We start from the raw sequence: 5353 nt of genomic DNA on the forward strand, positions 1-5353 counted from the left end.
TTACAAAATGCATAACTTTTTTAACTACGGCAGATTTTTCATTCACATTTGTCAACATTTGTGAATGAGCAAAAGTGTCTAACTTTTTGTGATAGCCCCATTTCTCTGCACTTGGATAATACATTTCCTAATGGTTTTAGCTCCAATTTAAAGCAACAGTTAATGCTCCTGTGTTTTGACCTCATGAGTTCCTTGGTAAATTAACTTTACAATCAAAGGTGCAGTATTTCTGGTAAAGACTACATGGAGCACCTCAATTTGCGGAATAAATGAGATGAGCTCTGCTTCTACCGTGTCATTAGACAGAGAGGGAGATGAGGCAGGAGAGGGGAGGAAGAGAAGAATAGCAGGAGTGTGAGAGAACATTAACTGACACACACACACACACACACACACACACAGAAAGGCAGGTAGACAAAGTTATACACTAACCTTCTATATACAAATACACATGTACACACAGTTGCACACATTCACAACCCAGGTTGTGTATTTTAGCTTTTCTGTCTAAAGTTTGGTAGTGCAAGGCTTGAAACTCTCTAAGCTTGATAATCTTTTGTGATGAAACAGAAACAGGTCAGACTTAAGGAGCAAAGCGTTCTGCTACTGTGGATATTTTAAAACACTTAATGCCAGAACAGCTTGAAAGTTCTGTCGTTGTGCAAAGTCACACGTCCAAAGCATAGTGACCTTTGAAAGACGGCATTCCACTAGATTTCACACTAGTATGCAAAGTTTAACTCAATTTGTGACCAACATCACACAGAGATACGCCTGCAAACACATGATGGCATACAGTACGTGTCTGTATAAAGTTTCTGTCTGCATATGTTAACAGTGAGTATAAGTGCCACAGCAGCATCAACATGTTTGTGTGTTTGTGTGCGCTAGTGAAGATATTTCTGTTGTTGACATCTTTCACACAACAGTGAGCTAAGCAGCCTTAAAGGTCCTATATTGTAGAAAGTGAGATGTCCATGTCTTTTTTATTATAAAGAAGGTGTAGGTTCTATATTAATACTTTGAAAGTATCAAGGTGTGCAATCTGTGGAAAAATGCACACAGCCTGTATTCAGAAACTGCCTCAAAAACGAGAAGTCAGAACTTCTGTAACTTTATGATGTCACAATAAAACATTCACCACCCCCAGAGGCTCAGAGCCTTCTTTCTTCTGATTGGCTGACCGACCTGTTGCTGCTAGAGCTCTAGGGAGAAGATAGATAGATAGATAGATAGATAGATAGATAGATAGATAGATAGATAGATAGATAGACAGATAGACAGATAGACAGATAGATAGATAGATAGATAGATAGATAGATAGATAGATAGATAGATAGATAGGGGAAATTCACTTGTCCATAAGGTCATTGTTGATAATAATAATAACAGTTAATAATAAATAAACAATAATAATTAGATGAGTCCACTTCCTGTGGCTGAGGTGTTCTACAGCCTGAGACGTTTGCTGCTGTAGCTGCTTCTCTGTCCTGCCAGAATGTTGCGGAGAGGATGGTTGGTATTTTCCAATATGGCTTCCATCTTACATTGCATGCATGAGTGAGTCCAGACTCCTGCCAAGCACAGACCCAGCCTTTTTGACCAGCTTGTCCAGTCTCTTTGTGTTCATGTCAGACTGCAGCATAAAGAAGTACACTGGCCACCACTGACTGATAAAACATGTGCAGCATTTCACTGCAGACGTCAAAGGACCTGAGCCTCCTGAGATAAAAGAGCCGGCTCTGCCCCTTCAGGTAGATGGCGTCCGTGTTCAAGGACCAGTCCAGTTTACTGTCCAGGTGCACACCTAGGTGTTTATAAGTGTGCACCACCTCAATGTCCTTCCCTCGAATGTTGACTGGCTGAAGGGTGGGCCTAGACCTCCGAAAGTCCATGACCATCTCCTTGGTCTTGGAGGTGTTCAGAAGGAGGCAGTTCTTGTCGCTCCCTTCACTGAAGGCCATCGCCAGATCCCTGTACTCCTCTTCCTGTCCGTTCCTGATACGCACCACAATAGCTGTGTCATCCGAGTATTTCTGGATGTGGCAGGACTCAGAGTTGTATTTAAAGTCGGCCGTATACAGGGTGAACAGGAACGGAGCCAGAACAGTTCCCTGTGGAGCCCCAGTGCTGCTCATCACTGTCCATGAGACATAGTTACCCAGCCTGACGTACTGTGGTCATCTTGTCAGGTAAATACCCCTCCAGCTTGTCTTGGGGGGTTGGGGGCGTCGTGTGGCGTAGTGGTCTAAGCAGGCGCCCCATGTGTAGAGGCTACAGTCCTCGCTGCAGTTGGCCCCGGTTCGAGTCCCGCATCGGACGGCCTTTACTGCATGTCATTCCCCCTCTCTCTCCACTATCCTGTCCAATAAAGGCACAAAAGAATGGGGGGTTGAATGGTGTTAAATGCACTTGAAAAATCAAAGAACATAATCTTCATGTAACCACCTGGCTCATCCAAGTAAGGACGGCATCATCCACTCCAATATGTTCTTTGTAGGTGAACTATCGGGGGTCTAGTGCATGTTCAACTTGTGGCAATGAGATGTGATTTGAGGGCCACCAGTCTGTTGTCATTTATCTCAGCCGGTCGTCCTACTTTCGGTACTGGAACAAGACATTATGTTTTCCACAAGACCGGGAGGCTTACGTAGGCTTACGTTAAAGATCCTCTGGAGAGGCTCAGCTAGCTGGGCTGCACAGTCCTTTAACAGCCTCTCACACACCATCCGGGCCTGCTGCTTTTCCAGGACAGGAGACTTGACCCCAGTGTGGAGGGAGTTTGAGCTGCAGTGTCAGGTTGTGAGGGAGATGCCGTAGGAGAAGCTGCAGCTGAAGCAGTGGGAGAGAGAACAGGTGAGGCTGTGTCAAACCTGTTGTAGAAGAAGAGGATATCTAAAACTACACTGAGATGGTTTTTGGCACTAAAGACCATAAATATAACTTCTAATGGACATCAAAAATTTAAATAAAACACCAGGAAAGTGTGAAATATGGGACTCTTAAGTTTTAGATCAAATTTTTCCCAACCTTCTGCAGTGAGAGTTAATGACGTATTTTATTATCGCACAAGCAAATGGAATAAGAGGAAGGACTATCATTCTTCCTGCGTTTTGATCTATGTGCTATATTTTTCTAAAAGAAAATCACAGCATTGTGATATGTTTGAGAACATAAATACAGAGTTTGCAGAACAGTGGGAACTTCAATGCAAGTTCATCAAAATTAAACACATCACATGACTCTTCTCCAACACTTTCAGCTGTTTTGCCTTCACTGAAATGGTATCTTTTAGAAAATATCAACAAATAAACCCTCAGTGTTATCAGTATCACCTGTGCACTAAATCAGATACACTAAAACATCATGAGACAAATAGTTTCTTCATTATTTCACCTGACAAACACAAACTGAGGCCCAGCAGTCTGTGAATTATCAGTGTGATTTTGTCAACGCTATAGAGAACTGCCTGCAAAACATTAACAGTTTTATCTGAGCACAACAGAAAAATGGAAATTGTCAGGTAAAGTGCAAGTTCCTGAAATCTGTGTGGTGCTTGAGTTAATGTACTTTGCTACTTCCCAGTTACTGTCCACCACTGGATATAGTGAAAGTGTATTTAAAATGTCAAAGGCCACCAGGAAGTGGACTCAATTTCATTTTTAATTTATTTTTATGGAACCAAAAGCTGATAACAGTAGGTGGACACGTACTATGTAAACACCGCATTTGGATGGAGATTATTGCCACCACATTATCTGCTGACATGAGTGGGTTCAGGGCCTCTGGACTGACAAATAAGCAGTTTGAATCAGAGATGGAGGGAGGATACTAGGAGCAGCAAGTTCTGTGTAAGCAGATGTGGACTCAGAAAAGACAGGCCATGGTGATGAGATTTGTCATCAGGCCGTTAAAGCTCTGCTTCAACTCTCGCTGTCACTCAGTGGTTCAGGCAGCTGGAAGTCTAACTGACAGCCCTTACAGCTGCGCAGGTACAGTGTGACACAGTGGGCGGAATAAAAGCCTGAAGAGGAAGCGTGATAGTTGGCAGGTGGGATGTACAATATGTGTGAGGCAGGCTGGCGCGGAAGGCAGTGGATGTACCACAGTGTCTCTCACCCTCTGCTACTCTTTCGCCTTCTCCCCAACTTCTCCTGACTTCAGTAAACAGAAGACAGATGCAAGCACATATCTGAAACACTTTGATACAGACAGGATGAAGAAGACACAAGCACACTACGCAAGTTGAAAAAAAGTATTTTGCCATCTTGGAATTGGACTATAACCTGGACTAATTTTACTAACTGGTTGTTATAGAAACAAAGCACAGACAATAAAGCATTATAGATATGCACACAAAAACATCTTCCCCATTTAGCACCTTGCTGTACCACGACGACAGAACTGTTAGTTTCACTCTTGAACTGCACCAGCTGTGCCGTCAAGACGTTTTTCACAACACACAGTCTCAGACGGAGAAGCAAGTGGAACAGGTCTGTAATCTGGCCTGTGGGAGCTCCGCTGCTTGGTGTTTTCATTGAAAAGCATGTTTTGCAAACTGGGGGCATGGAGGGAAAAAGAGGATATAATGAAGAGATTGTTTCTATTTCCTTAAAAAAAAAAAGTAGGAGTACTCACCCATGTAACGGTGATTTAAGGTAGAATTATTGCATCTAAGTGAAGTAGTCACACTGTTAATGAAGCTTCCTGGATTTAAAGAACTATGTGTATCTAGATGGAAGACATGGTGTTTTTCTCGTGCTTCTCAGCAGTGCTATACTCTTCATCCTTGGACATTGTCACACTCCTGCTGAGGTGCAGAGGGAACCCTTAATAATGCCTTGTGTTTCAGATTTTTCACTTTTATTTCCAGTACTTAAAGCACAGGTTCACATTTTTCCAATCCATTTATCCCTTCTTCTTAAAGTTATTTCAATGTAAGTGGTGGGGAGCCAATCCACAGTCCTCATTCTTTGCAAAACTATATTCCAAAGTTCAGCTGAAGCTAATAAGAGGCTTTTGCAGACTGAGTGAGACATTTCAAGTGGGTAACCTTTTTAGTACGACACTCCCATCACTGAATCTTGCATAGAAACTGGCCGGGAGAACAAAAATTTGGTTTGGATTTGGTACTAAAAAATAGCCATTGATTTGTCTAACCTTAACCTTTTTCAGTGTTAATGTGGGCATCCATGTTTGTTTTAAGACTGGAAAAAACGTTAAGTCAATGATGCATCAGAAGCACATTGCAAAATTGAGTTTCATAGTTTAAGTGTATAGTTTAACACTACCAAACACCAACCTCATTTATCAGCTGTGCTGCAATAACAACAAAATTAACAACTACACAATC

Source organism: Seriola aureovittata, chromosome 3, assembly GCF_021018895.1.
Source record: "Seriola aureovittata isolate HTS-2021-v1 ecotype China chromosome 3, ASM2101889v1, whole genome shotgun sequence".
Taxonomy (NCBI): Eukaryota; Metazoa; Chordata; class Actinopteri; order Carangiformes; family Carangidae; genus Seriola; species Seriola aureovittata.